This window comes from Bidens hawaiensis, unplaced genomic scaffold (genome assembly GCF_021521415.1).
Source record: "Bidens hawaiensis isolate Kalapana, Puna unplaced genomic scaffold, B.hawaiensis_p1.1 tig00026028_1, whole genome shotgun sequence".
Taxonomy (NCBI): Eukaryota; Viridiplantae; Streptophyta; class Magnoliopsida; order Asterales; family Asteraceae; genus Bidens; species Bidens hawaiensis.
In genome coordinates this window covers 298,126-323,639 of record NW_027505062.1, presented here as the reverse complement: position 1 = coordinate 323,639, position 25,514 = coordinate 298,126, and the positions used below count along the sequence as shown (strand labels likewise).

Here is a 25,514-nt window from a genome sequence, read left to right as displayed (position 1 = left end):
CAAATCTCAGATTAGTTAATCTATTTGGTCAAGATCAGTTTGGGGTTGATTGGGTGTAAGGTATTTTCAGTGTCCGGTTAAGCGAGAATGAGTAAGAACGGTTGATCATATGCTATTTTTTAAAGAAAAGTTGTCTAATCAGAAGAAACCTGAAACCTAGAACCAGTCCCAATCGAGTTTGTCAGCTTTTGTTAAAGTTTTTGTTCCTGTTTATAGTTCGTTATTCCGTTGCGTGTAAGTAGGTAGATTACTCAGGCACGTGCTAGTTCTTGTGTCTGTTTTGATCAGTTGTTCGTTTAGTCATTGTTATGGCCGAAAACTGAAATTTTCATGATACAAAAGTTTTACGGAAATAAGTTTGGTTGGTGGAAGATGTAGATTGAGAATTTGTTTTGTCAAAAAGTTTTAGACGTATTATTATCAGGGGTAAAAGTCAAAGAATTATAGTTTCTCGGATCTTTAGGAAAATCCAGCGATGATCAGAGTTTAGGTGTTCAAGAACAGATCATGGGATGAATAGATAAAGTAATTCAGAGAAAGTCTGATTCTATAGATCCAATAGTGATTGGAGAATCAGGAGATTAGGCGTAATCACGAGATCAGAAAGTCTGATGTTATTCATAATGTTGAGATGTGATCATTTGGGAAGTCTTGCTTTCGATTCATTGAAACTTGTTGGCAGAAGAGGGTTGATTTTATAAAATGAGAACTCAAAGCTAAAGTGAAGATTCATAATGAATGAGCATGGAAAAACTTAAGAAAACTAGTCGAAGAATATCACGACAGTGGGAACACAAGGTATCATGTTTCAGTTGTAGGGTTTTGCAACAGTGGGAGCATTGGTCATGTATCAATCGTTGTTCTAGGCCAACAATGGGTTAGAACTTGTATTCCAGCTGAAAGGGTTGTGAATTTCGGTGCATCGTTTAATGTCACTAATTGTATTGAAATGATTTGGAATTTGAAAATTGGGGACTTTGGAAGGGTAAGACTTTCGAAAGAAGAAGTTCTAGAGGTTACGGGTATAGGATATATTAATTTGGTATATTTAGTAGGTTGTTCAAGGACTTTAAGAGATGTCAAGGTTATTCTAAGACTGAAGGGTTTGTTGATTTCTGTTAGACAGTTAGATGATTAGTGGCATGAGGTCAATTTAGGAACGGGAAATGAAAGGGAGATAATGGAAATCTCTTGTTGACTCGTTGCAAGAACAGATGTTCGTTGTTGTTGATACATCATTTATCGTCTCGGTCTTTTTTTAACATATTTGGAAATAAATTAATGTATAGGGGTAGTTTTCGTATTTATGTAAGGCTCATTCGTATGGGTTGTATAGCGAATGTGATCTGTTTTGTAGCTCATTCGTTAAGGAGTCCTTAACGAATGAAGTTAATGTATGCAGTGACGAATATTAAGCATTTAGTATGGATGGGTCGAAAGTTACAACAATCAAATATTTTTTTCTACTTCTAAGTATCGGGTCGGCAATTCGGTTCGGGTCGGGTCAAACAATAATTCCAAACCCTAACATACCAAATTGAAAGAAATACAAAATTGTGAAATGCGAATTACCGAACTTGGTCTTTGCCTGCTTCTGTTGACTGTTTCGATTAATCGATTTCACTCCCACACGAGTCAGTTCCGAACCTCAGTCCTCAGCAGACAACGACAATGCCCAATCAATCAATCGATTTCACATCCAAACGATTTCATCAATTCTCTTGCTTGCTTCTCAGCTTCTGTTTTGACTTCTGTGCCGAACCTCATAAGTCAGTAAGTCACACAACGGCCATCGCACAATGAAACCTCCATTTGTTGTTGTGTTCAAACATGAACCATATGTTAAGGTTGGATTTTGGGCTCAATGTTTAGTTTTTTTTTGTTTAAAGTTTATTTGGGTTTAGGGTTGGTCTTATGGAGTTTCATTTCTTAGCCATCCTTTCTTTATCTTTACGTTTATTTCGTAAACGATTTCTGATCTTCGGCTTTAAACAAACTTTACATTCATAAAAATTCAAGGCAGGCCTGGACTCAAATAATATGGATGGGCCGGACTCAAATAACTTAGCTAGGCCGGACTCAATACGTATATATATTTTCTTGATTTTTTCGAAAAAAAGACACTACTGAGAGAAAAGCATGATGGGGCCGCGGCACGGTTTGGCCCGAATAAACATCCGCCACTGAATGTATGAAGGGTCATTCGCTAAGGATGTTTAGCGAATGGCGTAGCGTATGGGATGCTCATTCGCTACGTGATGTATAGCGAATGAGTCATCACCTATATATACCCCTGTAAGTTATCGTTTTAATTATCAGTTCTTATTATTTTTCGTTTTGCCTCGTTACTTTGCCAAAATTTCCTTTCGTTAAACACGCAAACACACAGTTAACCTAATTCATAGTTCAAGCAATCATATCAATGACTAGATCGTATAAGTTGCCATGGATTCTCAGTTGTATATGGTCAGTTTTCTGTCTAAGGGAGTAATCGCCCCAGTTTAGAACAAAGTCAAAGTCTGGTTCATAGCATCTTGTGGACAGGAAAAGGTGTGTTTTGCAAGAGATACACCCATAGTTACATATCAAATACAGGTTGAACGTGGGTGTAAGTGTTCAAAAAAACCAGTCAGTGGTGTTTGTGATAATGGGTGCATTGGTAGTCGGCTAGTCAAAGCTTCAGTCAAAGGTACCAAACAGTGGGCTAAAGGAACCAATGTTTCATCTGGTAAAGTCTCTCCTGAAAGTTACCTGTTATACATGGAGAGTGTTTGTTCTTATGTTTTTCAGGATCCGGTAGTTCATTTAAGTGACAAGTTACTGGTAGTGACCGATGAGTTGAAGCTCAATGGGATTTCAACATGTCTTTAGGTTAATTGATGAGAAGGCGAGTGGCAATTAGGAGAAGGTTAAAGTTCAGGCTAGCGATTGGAGAAATACAAGGGGAGCGCAATGTCAACCATGTTCAAAGCCTCCAAATGGGAGATTGTTAGGATATGTAGATGTAAAGCTTCGTTTGCAAGACTTCTCTCATCAAACCTTGTTTTTTTTCACATTTTAGCCACTAAACTTTTTAGTTATTCACTCTTTATTAATTACATGCAATTTAAGTTAACTTAGTAACTTTAATTTGTTAGACTTTGGCCATAAAAGTTTCATATATATGTTTTTTGACCCATCAACTTTAGTTTCACATTATTACCTTTCAACCCTTAAATTTTGATAATAAAACTTTTGCATTTTCAACTTACATTTTTATTTTTTTGGCCCTCAACTATTGTAATTAAGCATTTTCCATAAAACTTTTACCATAACGAAACAAACTGATACCGATTGACTTCCCGACACATACCCCTGCAAGTAATGTGCGGAGAGAAATCCTTGTATCAAATTAAAAATCAAGACACGCCATAAGTATATGAAAACGTAGCACAAAGACTAGTTTTGAAACTATGAACTCAAATTAATTAAAAAAATTAAATTAACAAACAATGTGTGAAACCTCATTTGTTCTTATTTTAAACATTGTAGTTTTCTTAACTCTTATTTGAAAAGTCAACGTTCAGTAACGGTGGTTTTACTTTTGTGTGGGTTCGTTGGAAAGACACGGTAAAGTTAACATGAGCTGTACGTGTAGCTTCCTTACCAAATAACTCATAGTATTTAAGGCCATATTCGTTACAAACAACTTGACGTTTTTGGCTCACTCTTCATTATTACATTTATTATTACATCCCTCTACAACTAAGAAACTGTACTGCAATTTTAGATCGTCTTACTGTAATAAGAACTACATTATTATGAAGTCGTCGGTGTTCATGTTCGTCGTGATTGTTTTCTTTTTATCGGCGAGTGTTCGTGATATTAGATCCGTTGCTCAACCTCTACCTGTTGAAGAAGGTACTTTGCTATTTCATTCTTCTTGTTTGGAGCTCGGGTTTAACTCATGAGTCGTTTCTTCAAGCTTGGCTCGGCGTGTTGTTATTTCTTTATTAATTTATATTTGTTTGCTTTCTTCATTTTACGTGATATCATTAACTCAATCAAAATGCAATTATCTCGACAAATAAAAATGTTTGTTATGTTTAATATCTTTAGTTTAATCTGGCTTAACTCTACCATTTATCCGAGTAATCTTTTCTTCGCCTAATTGCCCAAAGCTTTTTTGACTCATTTTTTTATCAATTTGAATCTTTACTAAAAAAACTGATTTGATTGAACTGACTGTTCAATCTATTTTAAGAAAAAGTTTAAACAAGCCTAAGCTCGGCTCATTTGCATCTTTACTTTAAACGAATTTGATTGTGATTATGGAATTTGATTTTGGTGAAAATTGGATATAGTGATGATATATATATATATATATATTTATCATATCTTTTCTGTTTTTCTTATTAACTTTGGAAGTAACGTAACTGATTTTGTTTGAAGCTATAGTTGTACGATATGGATTAGAATATTAAATGTATGATGATGACATAGAGGACATGCAACTCCAGAAAGTTTATTGATTTATTTATTATTATTATTATTATTATTATTATTATTATTTTACTTTTTGTCTCCTTCAGAAAATGCTGCTATCTTCTGGAAATTTGTGAAGATTCGATTGAACACGTATTTTAGGGAAAATATATTGAACATATTAATATTAGCATGGCAAATAAGCTTCTAAGTCTTAATCGACCCTTTTTACACCGAAAATCATAAAATGTACAAAGGGACCCACCTTCAGACCGATCACAGGTTAGCACATGCACGTGTCACCAGTAAGTTAACTTTAGCTTACAAATCCGGTTACTTAGCCGGCGTGTATTTTATTATCTTATAAGACAAACGGCTAATGAATTGTATTTGTAGGCTAAGATTAGCCTATAAGCAACACGTATCAAATCCTAGTTAGTCAGAAGTTGAGCCCAGGGGTGGCTCATGGGATAGCGAAAACAAGTTAGGGCTTTAGGCCCATACTTAATTAAGGCCTCCAAATCCGAAAAAAAGAATTTATATATAGATATATTATAATAGGTAAAATAAACTTGAAGTGATGTATTGGTGTGGTGGTAAGCTTGGTTGTTACTAAAGTATAGGCTATGAGTTCAAAACTTGTAATAAGCAAATTCTTTTTCCTTAACAATTGTCATGAAAATGCCACAAAATTTTGTTTTGATTTAGGCCTCCACATTCATTGAGCCGGCCCTGGTTGAGCCCCATTGGCTTTCTTTTTATCAGTTTAAGAGCTCAAAAAGGGTCGCCTTCTTAGCCGACCAGTCCAATGTAACACAACCTAATCGACCTAGTTGAAGAACTAGTCTAAAAGTTGTAAATATATTGATGAAAACAAACGGTATGTTTTATGATTAAGTATAGCCATCTCTAAAGATTTAATATACTAATCAAAACTAACCGTATGTTTTTTTTTAAATTGAAGTTGTAGGACTTTAACATGCCACTTCACAAAAATTTTATTAAAAGGCTAGGGTCTACTGTATATTATTTTAACTAGTAATGAATAAAACGTGATTGTACGAATTAATGTATTCTTTTATTTACAAATATATAAAGTTGATGCATGGGCCTTGTCAATTCATGCAGCAACTTGTGTCCCTATTCAATGTGAGGGGTCACAATTATTGGTTTAAGATAATACGTTTTCCAAACCATGTCGGCTTTGATGGCCCCCTTAAAATATTTGTTTTTATTCTCTTGATTTTTGACTTCAGAAAAGTTGACCTTTTAAAGGGATAATAATCAAAATGTTTATTTGATTAGTCAGCATTAAGCGAATGCTCACTTAACTAACCTTTTCTTAAAATGTTCATGCTAAATCATGTCAACCTGTGGCTTTTAATTATTAACTTGATGGGTATTCTAGCCAACCAAATTCTGCTACTTGTCCTAAAATCGTAGAATTCTAAAACGACAAGATTATTTTGGCATACAACGAATTATTTTGGACAAGTCACAAAATCTTATTGGTTAGAAATCTCATTGAGTTAATGATTAAGAAGTCAACAGGTGGACGAGTTTTATCATGGACATTTTGATCATTATTCCGTTTTTAAATCCATTTTCTTGATTTTGGCTTCCGAATAGTTGACTTTCTAAAGGGATAATGATCAAAATGTTTATTTGATTAGACAACATCAATCGAATGTTCACTTAACCAACCTCTTCTCAAAATGTCCATGCTAAAACATGTCGACCTGTAGACTTTTTGTCATTAACTTGACAAGATTTCTAGCCTACCAGATTTTGCTATGTGTCCTGAAATCGTAGGATTCTAAAAACGGCAAATTTATTTTGGCTTCCGATGAGATTATATTAGCGCTGACGAGATTATTTTGGCTTCAGATGAAATTATGCTGAACAAGTGTTGGAAATTGATTGGCTGAAAATTCCATCGAGTTAATAATTAAAAAGTAAACAGGACGACGGTTTTAACATGTGCATTTTGGAAATAGGTTGTCAAATGTTATTTTTACGACTATGTTTCATTGACTTTAGCTAGTTGGCTAACTGTCTAGATGCATTTATTAGCTATTTAAGTTTGAATGGATTTGGTCATGTTTTGGTCAACCATGCAAAAGTTTAGTTGTGTTCACATTTTTGACACTTGAATCCTCACGTGTATTGTTGGTTCTTGTCACGTGAGGTTAGGTTTTAACACTTTGGGTATGTTTGGCAAAACTAGCTGGTAGCTGGAAGCTGGTGACTGGTAGATGCTAGCTGGTAACTGTAACTGGTAGCTGGAAGCTGTAGCTTTTAGATATATTTAAATGTTTGGCAGAGTAGCTGGAGCTTTTAATAAAATGTATAAATGACCAAAATGGGCATAACTAAAAAACAATAATATTAAATATAATTATTTTGGAAGGTTATTTAAGTAATTAAAATATTAAAAGCTTGTGGCTCTTTCTAAATGCTACTAGTTGGAGCTTTAAGCTTTAAGCTTTAAGCTTTCCTCATGACCTAAAAGCTTTAAGCTTCTTCAACCAAACAATGCTTTTAATTGAGTATGAGCTTTTTCTTAAAAGCTTGAGGCTTGAAGCCCCTAAAAGCTCCTAAAAGCTCATTGCCAAACATACCCTTCCTCTAAACATCTAAAACCTAAATACAATATAATAATTAACTTAAATGTTATGAAGATTATACCTCTAGAACTTTTACCAAGTTGTTGAACAAATGAGCTTGTATGATTAGGTTTGTAAACGTAACGAACGTTCGGTGAGCTGTTTGTGAATTGTTCGGCGGAAGTTCGTTTATTTAATAAGCAAACAAACATGAACGATAATTTGTTTTCATTAGTTTGAACAAACAAACGAACGAACAAATATCATGTTCGTTCATTTATGCCGTCAACGTTCTCTTACGGGCGGACCCACATAGGTTTGATCGGGGTCCCAGGACCCCAATGTTTTTTAAAACTTCTTTAGAGGCGGTATATTAAATTTTGTAAGGACCCATAAAAATTAGTACTTGGAACCCATACTATAAAAACTGGGTTGGTCTGGTGGAAAATCTCTTGTTTTACTTTTGAAAGGTTGCAGGTTCAAGCCTTACCACGGTTTTTGTTGATTTTTTATTGTGCCTTTCGTTATATAATGGCTTCGTTGGTTTTGCATATTCTTTTATTATTTATCTTGTTTATGCATGTTATAATTAATCGGTTCTTTGTGTTAGAGTTATTTTTTCATGTTTTGGTCTTGTATGCAAGACTATACATATAGCTTACGTTTATGTTTTCCAGGTATGAATAAAAATGAATTAAAAGTCTATGTTCTATCTAGTTTCTAATCTGGATTTTTTCTACTTTCTCGTTTCGAATGACACAGTATTTCTGTGTTTTATTATGTTCCTCGCCTCGACCCAACCCGAATAAACGACCGGCCCTTGAAAAATTTTTAAACCAAAAAAACGAGACCCCATTGGCAAAAAAATCCCGATTCCGCCAAGCGTTCATTAATATATTCGTTTAGTGAATTTAAACATATGACAAGTGTGGGAGAGAATATTTAAAGAAATTTAAAGGTGCACGTTTGTTTATGCTGCTCATTTATGTCCGTGTGTGTTCGTGAAACGTTAGTTTAGATATTCAAGAATGAATATAAACAAATCATCCTATTTCTTATCAAAGGAACTTGTACAAGAAAATCCGTTCGTTGAAGTGTTTGTGTCCGTTCACTTAACTTTCTTTAACCTGATTAGTGTAACAATGACCAACAATATTATATCATTTAACGCGGTTAATAGATATTTTATTTTCTGTTTGTAACAGTTGCAGCCATGAGGACAATAGCCTCAAAACTACAATATAGCAATTGGAATGTTACTAGTGATTCATGCAGCAGAGGCTTTGGGCTAAATGACACAATTATCCTAGATTCCAGAGGGCGTATCGACATCGGCAGCAATGTAACATGTAACTGCACCACCACTGTTTGTCACATATCAAGAATGTATGAATATGCATGTCTTTGTTATTATAAATTTATCGTATAATATCCGCTATTAGAAGTACTAATCAGGTTTCATATATCCTATATTGCAGCCAACTAAAAGGACTAAATTTGACAGGAGTTTTACCTGAAGAATTTGTAAATCTCACTTTTTTGACAGAAATGTAAGTTGACCAATATGGTGAACAGGGGTGGCAAATGTGACGCTAAATCGTAGTTCAGATTCAAGTCGGTTCAGTGAGGGCGACCGCGAAAGTCACCGAAGGGGTCAGTCTTTTCCTTCACCCCAGTAAAAAAAGTAAAGCGGGAAGGGCGTTGCAGATGTCCGGGACGGACACGACTTCTTCTAACGCTAGAAGACCACTGGAAGACACCCGGGACCAGAGCATGTCGTGAAAGAAGCACACTGGGCGGGCGTGCTTCGACCGTGTCTCCGGGGCACAGTTGGATGTAGATATCATGAACGCGAGGTGCAGGATACCAGGCCGAGAAAGCCGGGCAACCACTCCCCTATGTGCCAATCGCTAGTGCAGCCAGGGCCCCGGCACCCAGCTCCGCTGGAGAGGCCTCGCCTGATCTGAGAAGTGCTAATTCGGTTCGGATAGACTTCATTCAAGAACGCCGCCGCCCCTGGAATCAATAAGAAAACAAGTGCTAAGTTTCAGATCAGTGAATAAACCGAAACGAAAGAAGAGACCTTTCTCGCTCGGCTGATGCATATAGATACAAATGGTCCACTGGGAGCAATCATTTCCAGGAACATTTGGAACATTTCGTTTCTGAGCAGAAGAGCCGTTTTCAAGTAGTGTTCGATCGATTACGTATTAATCCATATTCGATTGATTGGTCTGAGGTTATCGACAAAAAAGATTTGTCTAAGCCACTTCGTTTCTTTTTGTCCAAGTTGCTTCTTTTTTTGTCTAACTCACTTCCTTTTTTGTTTGTCGTATTAAAATGTATATAATGGGTCAGAATGGGTCAAACTAAAATAAAGAAAATGATTGAAACGGGTCAAAATGGGCTGACATTTCTTGATTGTTTTTTTTAATGGAACGAGAAAAACGGAGGAAACTTTTTAGTTTTTTTTACATTTTTAGTTTTTTATTTATATTTCAAGTTATAATATTTTAATTATTTTTTTTTGAATTTTTTAATGAGGTGTTTTTGAAATGGATCAAAATGGGTTGAGATTTCAAAAATCCCTCATTAAAAAATTCAAAAAAAATTAATAAATCATAACTCGAAATATAAATAAAAAACTAAAAAGTTTTCTCTGTTTTTCTCGTTCCATAAAAAAGTAAAAATAAAATAAAAAAAACTCAAGAAATGTCAATCTGTTTCAATCCTCTTCTTTTTTTAGTTTGACCCATTCTGACCCATTATATACATTTTAATACAATACATTCAACCCATGGGTCACATTTGCCACCCCTACTAAATATGCATTTTATCTTATATGAATAGAAGTTTTGTATTGTTTGTTACACAGAGATCTATCTCGCAACTATATAAATGGCACCATTCCATCACGTTTCAGCCAGCTTCGCGTTACCATTTTGTAAGATTTTGTCTTTCGGTTTTTACTGTCTTTCACATGTGAATATACTCTTTTGACACTTAATATTTCATAGGAGTCTTATAGGGAACCGAATCAGTGGGCGCATACCGGAAGAAATAGGTGATATTTCTACACTTGAGGAACTGTAAGTAAATATTATTACTTTATATACACTTAGCTCTGGATGCCGTGGACCTTCTGAACAGAATTCAGAAAGCCATGCATAGAAATTTTTCGGCCCATAAGAACCAAAACTTTGTTTTTAGTAGGGTTGGGTTTGCTATCCTAAAGGGGGTTGCGGCGCAGCTTGTTGCCCGCTTACCTGCCACTTCATTGTAAATCGTTTGGTTGTTTTTTGATTATTAATGAATAATTTGATCTTTTACAACAGAGTCTTAGAAGACAACTTTCTTGGAGGACCACTTCCTCAAAGTCTTGGTCGTTTGCCGCGCTTGAGAAGACTGTATGATTACTTAACCGTATTCCAAAAACATTTTTTTTATCTTTTATTCGTTGTTTAAATAAATTACTTATCATTTTTCTTGCAGCCTTCTCGCTGCAAATAACTTTACAGGAACCATACCGCAATCGTATGGCAATTTGACCAGTATGAGAGACTTGTAAGTCATCTTTTATTTATTTGATCAAAAGATTTATTATTTATTCCTAAAAATAATTTGTCAAAATTCTGAAACACGAAACATGTTACTCTTCTTGCAGTAGGATAGACGGGAGTTTGTTATCCGGGAGAATACCTGATTTTATCGGAAACTGGACGAACATCACAAGACTGTGAGTATTATTTTACTTTTGTTAATAGTTAAACTTCCAAAATATTCATTATATATAAATTTGTATTTTATCATGCAGTGATTTGCAAGGAACTTCAATGAGCGGGCCGATTCCTACTACAGTATCTCGGTTGACAAATTTGAGAGAATTGTGAGCACATTATTGTTAATTCCTTCTAAAATATAAACTTATTCAACTTTGAGTTTTTATATATCCATTTACGGTTGTCAGGAGGATAACGGATTTAGTTGGTGCGTCAACTTCACAGTTTCCTGATCTGCAAGCTATGACACGGATGGAGAGATTGTAAGTTGATACATATTTTCATCAAATAATTATAATATTAATAATAATAAGGGGAAGGTTCATGTACATTTTAATCTTAACATGAGAACGTAGGAAATAATATCAATTTATAAAAAAATGAGAATGTAAGAAACAATACCAATTAAAATACCAATCTACATAAACAATAATTTATAATAACAAAGAAAAAAACCTAAAAATTACAACAAAAGAATCAAAATCAAGAACAAAATAATAACAGCAAAAGAAAAAATCTAATAATAACAACAAAATATAAATAAGCAAATACTTATAACGTCTTATAATCGAAAATTAGCAAATACGAATTAAAAATATATCAGCAAACGCCTATAAGAATAAACCTAATAATAACAAAAAATTGGTTCTCACTGTAATAATAATAATAAATATAATAATAATTTAATTATAATAATAATGTGTTAAAAACACGATTAAGTAAGCTTATACTATACTTTTATTACAGGAGCTTGAGAAATTGTTTACTTACCGGCTCAATACCGGAAGACATAGGACAGACAATGGCATCATTGAAGCATATGTAAGTTTTTTTTATCTATTGAAGATTTAAAGTGCAATAAGAGCATGTTACTTATCTTCAGTTATTTTTTATGCAGAGACTTTAGCTTCAACGCTTTGACCGGCCCAATACCAAATTCAATCCGGGGACTACAGTTTAATACATTGTATGTGATTAGTTAAAAATATTCAACTATTTATTAAACTTTTTTATTTATTTTTTTTATTATTATTTTTTGTTTTGTATAATTTGAGATGAATGTTGTCTATGAATGTAGGTTTCTAAATAACAACTCGCTATCTGGAGGCATACCGGATTGGATATTTGACAGCAGAGAAAAGATGTTAGTTATTCCATTTAATTATTATGCATTATACTTATGTTAGTATTACTTATATGTCTTCAGTATTTGTAACCATCGATCACTTTTATTTTTATTTTTTTACTGTAGTGACTTATCTTACAACAACTTTACGCAGTCTCGACAAGAGAGCTGTCAAGCCTCTAGTTTGTAAGTTTTTTTTTATCACATTACTTTACTATATAAAATGTTACTTTTATGTCCGCTTATCATTCGGTTTATTTACCACAGGAATTTAGTTTCAGCCCTTTCACCTTCAGCTACATATGACAGGTACGTCTAGTGGCGGAACCAGAAATTTTAAAATAATTGTATGCAATGATGTGGCCTAACTAGAATTAATATTGTAGGAATGCTTGGTGTATGAATGACCAACTCACTTGCAGCGGAAACCCCAACCGTAAGTGTGATAATATATAAGCCTTTCCTATATGTGAACGAGCCAAGCTGCATGTGAGCTACTTGAGATCAGCTTGCTAAAAGCGCAAATCAAGCCGAACTGAATGAGCTCCAGCCTAAAATTAAGCTTGTTTAATAAACGAGTCCGAGCTTGAGCTGGTTCGTGAGCCAGTTACTTTTTATTATTTTTTATTAATATATTTGTATTTATTTATATAATAATTATATACAAATATAATAAATGTTAACTAAATAATATATGTTATGCTATTTATAGAAATTATAACTAAAATATATGCACAAAATATTATAACATAATTAATAGATAATAAAGGGGCCGAGTTCGAGCTTTTAGAATAGAGCTAGAAACTAAATAAACTAAATGAGCCCACTATTTATATATTTTTTTATTAATATCTTTATAATTATATATAAATATGATAAAAATAAACTAAATAATATATGCTATGTAAAAATAATTTTTAAAAAATTTAATAAATAATAAACCAGTCGAACCCGGGCTTGGTTATATTCAGAAGTATATTCATTACAATAATAGTTTAAATCTTTTGCAGCCTCTATTATTTGTAATAGCATCTTAACAAATGCAACGATACATTGCAGGTCATACTTTATATATTAACTGTGGTGGACCGAGAATAGAGTATGAAGGAAACGAGTATGAAGAGGATCGAACAAGCGAGCAGTCGTACTTTTATTCTATTCAAGAGAGATGGGCTTATAGCACCAACAGTCTTTACTTGGGCGATGACAATATCCCGTTTATTGCCACTGGATCGAATGTGACAGGTGGTGGTGAAATATATAGAACAGCTCGTGTTGTTCCCACGTCACTCAGATATTACGGGCTGTGTATGATCCCGGGGAGTTATAGAGTGAGGCTTCACTTTGCAGAAATAAGTTATACGAATGACACTACTTTTAGGAGTCTTGGAAGAAGATATTTTGATATTTCTATCCAAGTAAGTGGCATGCCAGCTTTTGAATTGTTTTCTTTTTAGCTAACCCGAAAGGAGTGTGTATGGATCTGTTTGGGCTTAAACCGCAAAACCAAAAATTCGGTTTCGGTTTTTCGATTTGGGCTTGACCTTTTTGGACCAGAAAAAAATGACCCAAAAATTATTTGGGCTTGAAGCTTTGTGCCTTTTTTTTTTTTTTTGTTAATTAATGGTTATTGTATTATTAAACATTTAAGCGTAAACTTTTTGGACTATGCCATTTATTTAACTTTTTTTATAAACTACTTAGCATTCAATGATAAAAATTATAACCCATAAATTCAATACTAGAAGACGTTTTTTCGGTTTTCATATTTGGGCTCGAAATTTTGGGCCAAAAAGTCAGAAGAAAGTTGTGAATTTAGGCTTGAAACTTTGTGCCTAAATTTTTCTTAGTTAATGATTAATTGATTATTAAACATTTGGATGTAAAATTGTCAGACTACACCGTTTATTAAATTTTTATAAATTACTTAACAGTAAAATAAAATATATATATATATATATATATATATATATATATATATATAATCCAAACAAAAGTAGGTTGTTTGGTTTTAACAGGATTAGTTCGGTTTTTCCGGTTGGAGAGTTAGTTAAACATATTATTTGGGTTTTCGTTTAGGGAGTTCGGCAACTACAAAACTTCAACATTGCGGAAGAAGCTAACGGTGTTGGCAGGGCTATGTCTGTAATTTTTAATGATGTTATGGTTAATGGTATCACCTTGGAGATCCACCTATACTGGGCCGGAAAGGGGACCACCGCCATTCCAGATAGAGGTGTATACGGGCCCATTATATCCGCTATCGCGATAACACCAAGTAAGTACTTAGAAACATCTTTCAATGTGCTAATGTGGCAATTGTTCACGTATATTTTGATGCTGACATGGATTTCTGTTAAGCAAAAATCCTTTTTTTTATATTATAAGTTTGTTTACTTTCATTTAGTTTTCTTACTTTTAAGAGCAAGTACAACCCACTTAGTATTACTTTTGCAGACTTTGAGGTCAGTACAGGTTCGGGTCTCTCTGGTGGAGCAATAGCCGGGATTGTGGTTGGTTCGTGCACATTTGTCACGTTAATTTTAGCCATACTTTGGAAGAAAGGCTATTTGGGTGGAGATAAAGAAGATAAAGGTAAGAACACTATATAAAAGTTGTGTATGCAAATTTTCTTTTGTTAAGAGATGGTAAGATATGTGGGCCACGTTGAAACGGGCCAAGTTGGGTTGACCTGCAAACACTTTTTTGTCCGTTTAGTGTATTTTCGAGTAAAACTAATGTGTTAGTTATGAAAAAAAAAAATCCTTGTGTTTGGTTCCCTACCCATTTAGTTAAAAGCATTATCTTTTTTCACAGAGCTTCGTGCACTTGAATTACAAACGGGTTATTTTAGTCTACGACAAATCAAAACTGCAACTCATAACTTTGATCCCGCTAATAAGATTGGCGAAGGAGGCTTTGGACCAGTTTACAAGGTGAAAACAATATAAACATTCTTTTTTATTTACTTGTATATTTATGGTGATTATATTAAAATTTTAAATTTATTTTCAGGGTACGCTCACAGATGGAGATTGCCGTTAAGCAATTATCTGCTAGATCAAAACAAGGAAACCGTGAATTTGTCACTGAAATAGGCATGATATCCGCTTTACAACATCCGAATCTTGTAAAACTTTTTGGATGTTGCATTGAAGGAAAAGAGTTGTTACTGGTATATGAGTACTTGGGAAATAACAGTCTTGCACGTGCTCTTTTCGGTAAATACTTCACTATCCCGATATTGATCTTTCATACATACTCAAAAAAATATTTAATAAGGGAAAAAGATCATGAAGAAATAACCAAGTTTAAATAACCGGGTGACATCGTATCTATTTCAACGTATAACATGGTTTTCTATATAGGTCGCGAGGACCAAAAACTTAATTTAGACTGGGCGACAAGAAAGAAGATATGTATGGGAATAGCAAAGGGCTTAGCCTATCTCCACGAGGAATCAAGACTAAAAATAGTTCATAGAGACATAAAAGCCACCAATGTGCTTCTTGACAAGGATCTAAATGCTAAAATATAGGATTTTGGTTTAGCAAAGTTGGATGAAGAAGAAAACACTCATATCAGCACACGAATTGCCGGAACAATGTGAGTTTCATATTCTTTTTTACACTTTTCTTGTAACAAGAATCCGTGAAATTATTCAAATGTGGAGATGTTTATTGGTGTTATCTTTGTAGAGGGTATATGGCTCCGGAATATGCAATGAGAGGATACTTAACGGACAAAGCAGATGTTTATAGCTTTGGAGTAGTTGCATTAGAGATTGTTAGCGGGAAAAGCAATACAAATTATAGGCCAAAGGAAGATTTTGTCTACCTCCTCGACTGGGTACATTCAATCTTTGAAATCGTTTATATATTTTTCTTGAATTTCAGCAGGCAAGGTTGAAATGACTCATTAACGCTTTTAACACTTTTTTCGTACTGGTGTAATCCCTAAACTTTTTTTCAGTGGTTTAATCTTTATATAAAAGACCTATACACACATCTAATAGTGCTTGCAATATACTTTTAGATGATCACAACATATTGGGCGCGTTTCTAATTAGCTATTTACTGTTATTTGGGTTGTTTTCGGATATAAATAACTAATCATTTCCATTTTTCTTTGTGAAGGCATATGTGCTACAAGAGCAAGGTAATCTTTTGGAGCTAGTGGATCCTAGTCTAGGAAAATACTCAAAAACCGAAGCAATGAGGATGCTTAACTTAGCTCTTCTATGCACAAACCCGTCTCCGAGCCTAAGGCCACCCATGTCATCCGTGGTCAAAATGCTGGAAGGCAAATTTCACAGAATTCGTGGAAATTCAAAAGAATTAGAATTAAAATCCTATTACATGACGTGTTCGTTTCGCTAAAATTGGAATCTTAATTCCATTTTGGTGTGTTCGGTTGTCAAAGAATTGGAATTGGAATTCAATTCCTTCAAATTCTTTAAAATATAGGGATTCTAAATCCTTCCAAAATGTGGAGGGTTTAAGTGAATTCGTTGGAATATTTTCTCGAGGTGTTTTTTTTTTAACGAGAACAACGAATAAAACATTTTAGTTTTTTATACTTTTTTTGTTTTCGATTTATATTTTGAGTTATTAACTTTTTATTGTTATTTTTGAATATTTTTTTGATAGGTTTTTTATCTTATTAGAAAACCCCTAAAAAAATTCAAAAAAATAATTAAAAAATCATAACGCAAAATATAAATAAAACACAAAAAATCTAAACAAAACTAAAATGTTTCCGCCGTTATCCTCGTTAAAAAAAACGATTCCAATTCATTCGTCAAACGAACACATCAAGAATGGAATTGGATTTCAATTCCTTCAAATTCCAATTCCTATTGGAATGTTCAAATTCCAATCCAATTCGTTTCAATTCCAAATCCTATGCAAATTCCAATTCCAATTCCATTTCATTCTGTGAAACAAGCGCGTCCTAAGTGTTTGTTCTAAAAGTCTAAAACAAACCATTTGAAGATGGACCCATTTTGGTCGGAATCGTTTTGAACTGAACCAAGTTGATACTTTTTTAAAAACAGCACGTTTTGACATGTTACCTGGCCCAATAGCACGCTTTGGCACGCTTAATTTAATTATACATAATGAGCTTCATGGATTATAATATAGTAATTTGGACAAACATATTTCAAATAACTTAAAGAAATGACAATGTCACAAACTTGCTTTGATCCATCATCCAACCAGTCAACCACCATTAGGCCATTCCATTTTACCTGTAACAAGCTAAACTTCATATACATGTATATTATTTGAAATTTTATTAATACCATTTAAAAAAAATAGTTACTACATACCGAGTTTTTGAATTTCCAAGAGTGAGCTCAAGATCATCGTTCCCGCAAACCTCATGAATTATTTCTCCTTCCCACGGCTTCACCTTACCAAATGCAAAGTCATCGGTAACCACTTCCGCCATGGGAATGTCAGCATTGTTATCAAAGCCAGAAGGGATCGCAGGAGAACATGTCCCACTTTGACCAGGCGTCCACATCCGTGAGCAACCATGTGACAAGCCCGTTTCCTTGAACCCAAATGGGTTAGCCGCTACAAGGCTAAAAGTTGGTGACGTTGGACGAATGCCAGTGAACCATTCGGAAGAGGGTGCGCCCCAAATTGCATTGGTTTTGAGTCGGGTAGGTGACCGAGCCGTTGGGGAGCTCATGGGTGGGGTCACTGGTGCGCTAATGGATCCCGTGTGGATGTAAAGATGGGGGAGTTTGGTTGAGTGTGATGATGAAGAAAGGTTCTTGAGCCATGGGATGAGTGAGTCAGGGTGGGTGTTGGGTGCATATGAGGAGGATGGGCTTGCAATTGAAGAGGATGGTGGGCTTGGGTGATAAGAAGCATATGGGCTGGGCTGGTAAGATGATGAACATGGGCTTACTGATGCTGATCCACCAATGTCCATTCGCTCTATGGGCTTGCATCCCTAGAGATGAAAGAATATTAAAAAGTTTGATTGTGTTTTATCTTTTTTAGTAGTAGATTAATAATGTTGAGAATAGCACAAAATATATTCTTAATGACTAGACCCCAAAATGCTTTTTTGATGACTAAGCATATAGAGAAATAAAAAAAATTATCTTGACGTGATAAAAATTTGGAATCAAGAGAAACATTTATGTATATGCAGTGTAATCAAATTATAAATAATATTCCCAAATATAAATATATGGGTAGAGGTGCAAATACTAGTTAACCGGTTTCCGGTTATCAGGGTCGGCTCAACATACTCGAAGGCCTAAAATTAACTAAAATGTTGAGACCTTTTGTCCCCCCTTTCAGTATCCAAAAATTATGTAATATAGATAGTATGCAATGATAATGGATATGAGGCAATCCACCTTAGCTTGTGGCCCATCAATGAGTTACTAATTCTAGAAAAACTCTACTTTCAAAAACCCATAATATGTAACCTCTATTTAAGATTGAGGCCCTATAAAATAGGAGGCCTAAAGCCTTTACCTCATTTAGCTTACCCATAAGACGGCTCTGCCGGCTATGACTAATAACTAAGGGTGGTTCTTAGCTTGGGCCAAGTCGGCCCTCGGCCCCAGCTTTTTAGCTTAGTAGTAAAAATTTTCCGAAAAAAAAGAATATAGAATATATGTATTAAGTCCAACCCATCCAAACTATTTGTTCAAGATCCTTCAACCCACCCTAGATTATTTGCTCAAGATCTGGCACTACTAATCACCTAACTGGTTATTGGTCAACTTGGTCAAAACTAGTTATCACAAATCCCCGTTAGGTTAATAGTTTGGTTTGGTTTTTTTTTAAGAATTCAATTAAATACTAAATATATAAAATAAACTCAATTCTTTTTATATTTTAGATATTAGCATACATACATACACATGTGTTATACACACATACCATACGCACACATACCATGCCTGCATACGCACATACATATATATCATAACCGGTTATTAACTAGCAAGATAGTAGAGATTTGTTTAACTGGTTTCTTCGTCATATGCCAACCTGGTTCCTAACCTACTGTTTGCACCTCTATCTACGGATTTGGTATGTTAATTCTAGATCTACGAACATAGTGTGTGTGACCATGATGCTATTCAATTGACTTCAACATCCAGAACATAACCAAGAGTTTATTATTATTCTCCAAGATGAACTTGAGTTCCTTTATGAAAGTGGAAACATGAAAATAGCCATTGATTGATATTGGACTTTATAGAGTGAGTACAACCACTACCATTATCGGATGACACCCTAAATTATGAAACTTTGTCCTATCATATCAATTCAATAATACCACACTAGAACCTAAAAACTACTCATCATAATTCATATATAACATTTATACTTTATAAAATTTACAACACAAGTTAAAATTTGTCCTCCCATTTAAATATTTAAAGTCTCTTCCTTTCTTCACTTATATTGTAGAGTTTTTTGCATATCATAATATTACAGGGGAATGTTTATGTACATTTTAATCTTAACATGAGAACGTAAAAAATAATACCAATTTATAAAAAAAAATTAGAACGTAAGAAACAATATCAACTACAATACCAATCTACATAAACAATGATTTATAATAACAAAGAAAAAAACCTAAAAATTACAACAAAAGAATCAAAATCAAGAACAAAATAATAACAGCAAATACTTATAACAGTAAAAGAAAAAATTTAATAATAACAACAAAATATAAATCAGCAAATACTTATAACGTTTTATAATCGAAAATTAGCAAATACGAACAAAAACTAACAGCAAACACCTCTAAAAATAAACCTAATAATAACAGCAAATTGGTTTTCATTGTTTTTATGTTAAGAATAAAATGTATTTGATCTTGTTTCTAATATTATCTTACATATCTTATATCTTATACAGTATAATTTATTAAAAGGTACAAATAATAGAAGAAACAGTGTTTTGGATTGAAAACTTGAGGTCTGATGGGAAAAATGAGCTTTTATGAACATAGAATTCAATTATTTTACAGTCTTGGTACTAATGCCTTACTGAAAAAGGACCTGTGTGAAAAATTAAAGCAAAAGACCCAGAAAAAGAAGTTGCCATTGTTTATTCATTTTATTTCGTATAATATACATAGGACTGTTCAAAGGATAAGATCTTACCCTTTTACCTAATATCCTACCCAGATCCTTTAGCCTTTTAGGAAGAAATGTGGACCCGATACCCTACCCTCTAAGCAACAAAATGGTCGGATATAAATAAGGGTTTTGAAGAGGTAGGTCCCAGCAGAGGTGGTTAGGACCCGCAAGACTCCCTTAAAAGGAGACGTCTGCGCAGTTGAACACGCAAGACTCCTTAAACGGACGTCTGCGCAGTTGAACCCGCAGACTTCACCATAGGGACGTCTGCGCCGCGACCTACCAAACCCGCAGGACCCACCACGCTCAGAGTTGTGACGACCTCACATGCGGTACGCAAGCTGGTCCCACAGGAAATGCCTCCCTATGGTTTCCAAGTATCCGCCTGTTCCCGCAGGTGCGGATACCCGCCATTAGGGACTGGCCACCCGCGCAGCATGGCTACACGCATAAGGCTCAAACTCGTAATAATTCAGTAGTCACCTGAAGAAGGAATGAGCAAAGTCGGGAACATTCCCGCATAAAGGCGGGAGGGGGAAAACTCTCGCCTAAATGAGCCAGTCCGTATAATAATGGAGGATCTTTTGTGTGATACCTGACGAGGTATGGACAAAAGATCTGACCAAGGATACGACAGCTCACTGACAGCAGCATGGCAGACAACACGCCACAGCACTGTGACCAATAGCCGCCGCCTGCTCACCAACTCCTGCCATACCACGTGCCTAGCCTGTAGTTGGTGGAAAAGGAAAAGTAAACAGCACGCCTGGGCACTATCAGCCGCTGCCTATCCACCAATTACCAGCAGAGCACGTGTGTAGGCCACAGTTGGCAGAGTATTAGGCCGGCTAAACCTCCTTGGAAACCCACCTTCGGCTATAAAAGACATCAAATGGTATTGTCATTTGATCATCTAATATCTTGTATAATTTACCTGATAACTGCTCTAGTATTCTTAATATACTTTTATATTCAAAGAGTAATATAGACTGATTCTAACGCCGGAGGGTGGTCACAAGGAGGAACCCCCCCCCCCTTTCTTAGTGACGAGCTCACGGTGTCTGTTTTGCAGGTTATCGGAAGAACCATCTTGCCGGAATTAACCCCTCGTGGGAAACGTCTATCTAACCCTCAGGTTACTCGTAATCTGTCGGGGTTCGACTGGTGTTTCTTCAGGTTTCAAGGGTCCAATCATTTACCCTTTAAAGCAGTAATCGCAGCTCATCTTCTGCATTTACTAATTGCATATATCATATATGACTTTAATATATAAATCCTAGAACAATTATACTTTCATTTAATAACACAGTAAACTCTAACTTCGAAAGTTTATCAACCATTTGAATCGATGCAAATAATATTCACATTCACAAATTTCATGTAGAGAACAATTCAGTGCTTTTCATATATATATATATATATATATATATATATATATATATATATATATATATATATATATATATATATATATATATATATGTTTCCAATCAGTAGTATGGCCTTTTATTTTTATTTTTCTTAGTAGTTGGAAAATTTATGATGAATCACATATAAAATACAGACCTCTCATACATTTCAGATTAATCACGAATCTGACTTTATATCTAGAAACTAGTAAACGGGTAAAAGGTTTGAAAAAGGGTCGGACCCTTGAAACCCTTTTACCCTTTAAGGAGAAATTCAAATACCCTTTACCCGACCTTTATTATATATTCGGGTAATTAAGGGTTTTACGAGTCAGGTAAAAGAGTTTCAAAGGTTTGACCCTTGTCTTGCTCACCCCTAAATATACATTATCAAAATTATTTTGACACCAAAAATGAAAATGACATAAATACCCTTTTGGTAGAGCTATCGAAAGGAAAATCCCTACAATGTCCATTTGACCCCACACAATAAATAAATATCCGTCATATTAAAACTTAAAAGCTTCCCGAAAATGTCCATTCAAGTATCATCGAACCCGGCTGGTTTGTTCATGTCAGACGCAACGGTGTTTCAGACCAATATTAAAATAAGGGCACTTTGGGGATTTGAACTTTCCTCTTTCATAGAGGGTAATATGGTCTTTCTAGGTTTTCTCACCACGGGGGAATCTTTCCACCAAAGAAGACAACGAAATAGTGTACGCCGGATCTAACGTACTCCGGACTGTAATCAGAAATAAAGCGATTTTGTGATCTAAGCCTAACCGTCTGCTAAAATGCGCAGGCTCTGCACACGTCAGCATACTGCAACACGCGCCATCAATCGTTCGGCAGATCGAGACCGCACGGTGCGTGGTGAACTGAAAACGGTGCCTCTGTGCATGTTAGCACAGACCGATGTCGACGTGCTAAAATGCGCCACCGTTAAATTTACGTTAATTTAATACTGACTTGAGCGTCGGATGGTGGTCCAGAGACTCATGTTTTACATAAGTAAGACGAGCGAGCGTCGTAGCTTTCATCCTCATTATCGGAGAACATTTACTCGGATCCGACCCGAAACAATGGACCTACGACATGTTAAAATGCTCAGTCGTCTCTGTTAACCGAGTTTAATTATGTAAGTTAAGTTTATCAATTACGTGATTAAAGGCAGAAACAGAAAAAATTGCTAAGCACGAGAAGACGTGTGTTAAGAATCAACACGCCTTTATTCCTTTTGCTTTCGATACATTTGGGTTTCTTGCCCCCTGCTACGATTCTGAAAAGAGTTCAGCGGGTCGTGCACAGTAACTCGACGCCGCTGAAAAACGATAACTTTGTTTTCAGTAGGATCGGTTTTGCTATACAAAAGGGGTAGCTGCGCAGCTTGTAACCCGCTTATCTGCCTCTCTATTGTAATTGGATCCTTTTATTTTAATAAAAGAATTACACGATTAACTGATTTTGCTTCATCTATTACCTAATCAGATTAAATTAACTGATTTTGCTTCATCTATTACCTAATCAAATTAAATTTCTACTGAAATCGTAACAAATTACTGTAAATTCTAATTTTGCATAACTAAGACGATTCATCTTTATCATTGGAGAGCATTTCCTAATATCCGACCCGGACCAAACAATTAACAGGCATTCATACCTTGCGATAAGTAGTGCCATCCGGTTCGACAGTCCAACCGGCCTCATCTGCGAGTGCTTTGAGTACTTCATTATTATCACAATGCTTCGGGAGCTTGTAATTGCCGTACATCCTCAATCCAGTGAATATTTTCGCGGCAATTGCTCGCCTCCGCCTCTCTCGCCTCTTGTTATTCTCCCGCTCCTTCCAAGTCGGCATTCGCGTTCCGGATGTCATCCTTCTAGCTATATACTCACCAACTGTATATTAAATTTGCGTTTTCCGGTCAAAAAGAAATGAGAACTTGAGGAGCTTTTCTTAAAGTTTATCTTAATTGCATAAAACCGAAAAACTGATCCAGAAAAATAAAACAACATGAAACAACACACAGACTGACGGTCTGGTTTTATATTTTTGTAAAAGCCGAACTTTTAATTTGGTTTTGGTTTTAGATGGAATAAAAATTGAAAAGACCCAACCAATACAAATTTATATATTTTGATATATTATTTTAATTAGCCCAAACATATAATAATAAATTAATCAATTATATACCAGTTAAAATAATGATATATAAATAGCTTAAAATAATGAATTAGACCTAAATTAATCAACTATATACATTGTCGGAAGTTCGGTTTATTTTGACTGATATATAAATCAGTTAAAATAATAAATTTTGGAACCAAATTCATTATTTTAACTGATTTATATATAACTTAAAATAAATTCAACCCAAACAAAAACTTGAAACAGAATAATTTTAAAAATTCAAAAACCAAAAATTTCGGTTTTATGTTCAGACATATCCTAAACCAAACTGTGCACACCTTGACATAAATCAAAAATGTTAAAATAGAGCATGAATTACTTGACAATGAATGTAGTTGATAATACGCCGGAGAAGATTGATCTGAATTTGAGAGAGAAATTATGAGTGAAATCTGTGTGCGTGTGAACAAGGGAGATTGGACTGTGACATGTAAGCTGTGAAGTGTTGTGTTTATTACACTTTCTGTCACTGGCTTGTGTTTTAAAGAGTGTGGAATGACACTTGCTAATAGAGTTGTTGGTGTTGGATAAAAACTAAAGTGCTTTGGATGCCACTTCATATGACCCACCACATAAAGTTCTAAAGGCTGTATGCATGTAATGTATTTACAAATGGATATACAAGCATGTACATACACAAGAGCATTCTCAGCTTATTTCTTATATTTTTTATGAGAGGTTTTATAAATTATATGATATAGTTATGAGTAGTTGTGAGTAGATGAGAGAGAAAATGTTATATGAAAAAGTTAAATTTGAGGTTTTACTATTCACATCATATAATTTTTTAATATTTTTTGAAAGTTGTTGTGACTTGTGAGTGAATGAGAGAGAAAAGATAATGATAAAGATATAAAAAGTATTATTTAATTTAACAGTTGATAGAAAATACAATAATTTTTAGTATAATTATATGATATATATAGATAGATGGTAGGGAATAAACTGGAAATGTTATAATATGTGTTTGTTTGCTAAAGTGATGGATTTACTACTAGAGTTGGAAGTTATTTGTGTCTAGAATTACTTTTGATCATTTTATTTAGAGAAACCATTATTATAAAATAGTAACCAAGTAATCAAGTTTTAAGTTTGTTTATATTAAGTTACTCATATATTATTTTGTTTCAATTAAGTCACTAAACTTTCAATTTGTCTCAATTAAGTCACTCAACTTTCAATTTGTGTTCTAAAACGAATGGAACAACTACTATATTATCATAATTCATATATTTAATTTATTAATAAAAAATAAAAAGTGTTGGTTTTAATATCATTTTAGTCATTTACGAACATATAATATGAAGGTAAAAAAGATGGTGTTAGAACACTTATTGAAAGTTGAGTGATCTAATTGAGATAAACCTAAAAATTGAGTGACCTAATTGAGACACATTGAAAGTTGAGTGACCTAATTGAGACAAAATTTAAAACTAAGTGACCAAATTAAGACAAAATAAAATATGAGTGACTTTTATTCAGTGACTCTGTTCATGATGACTCCCGTTTATTCAGTGACTCGTTTCACTTTACTGACAATGTAGTGGCTCGTCAAGATGGTTTGATTTGGAATCAAAAGTGAGAACTATAAAATCATAGTTTGTTTGTTAAGTTTGAGAATCGAAATGAAAACTCTTAATGTGAAGTCGAAGCAGTTTTCTAGAAAAGTATAAATCAAAGTACAAACATTTAAAAGTTGGAAGGTATGAAAATAAGTTTCATTAAATTAAGATTTTTCATGAGCTGAAATTGAATATGTAGTTGATTTGTGACCTGTGAGATGAAAGTTATGAACCTAAAGTTAC

The 25,514-nt window shown here is 34.4% G+C and overlaps 2 pseudogenes across 2 annotated transcripts; one reads left to right on the top strand and one right to left on the bottom strand.

The window, feature by feature from the left end:
• Positions 1-2,445: 2,445 nt before the first annotated feature.
• Positions 2,446-16,354, top strand: LOC143610376 (putative LRR receptor-like serine/threonine-protein kinase At1g53440; annotated as a pseudogene). The gene is made up of 26 exons (XR_013149580.1): positions 2,446-2,466; positions 2,596-2,816; positions 3,770-3,900; positions 8,276-8,456; positions 8,549-8,620; positions 9,946-10,014; positions 10,088-10,159; positions 10,406-10,477; positions 10,563-10,634; positions 10,735-10,806; positions 10,885-10,956; positions 11,038-11,112; positions 11,597-11,671; positions 11,748-11,816; positions 11,928-11,993; positions 12,102-12,161; positions 12,243-12,284; positions 12,362-12,411; positions 13,035-13,393; positions 14,055-14,253; positions 14,433-14,570; positions 14,793-14,911; positions 14,991-15,196; positions 15,344-15,581; positions 15,674-15,824; positions 16,112-16,354. The product of XR_013149580.1 is annotated as a putative LRR receptor-like serine/threonine-protein kinase At1g53440 (transcript).
• Positions 16,355-17,273: 919 nt separating this feature from the next.
• Positions 17,274-23,394, bottom strand: LOC143610375 (BES1/BZR1 homolog protein 4 pseudogene; annotated as a pseudogene). The gene is made up of 2 exons (XR_013149579.1): positions 23,179-23,394; positions 17,274-17,942 (listed from the first exon to the last, which is right to left on the bottom strand). The product of XR_013149579.1 is annotated as a BES1/BZR1 homolog protein 4 pseudogene (transcript).
• Positions 23,395-25,514: the final 2,120 nt, after the last annotated feature.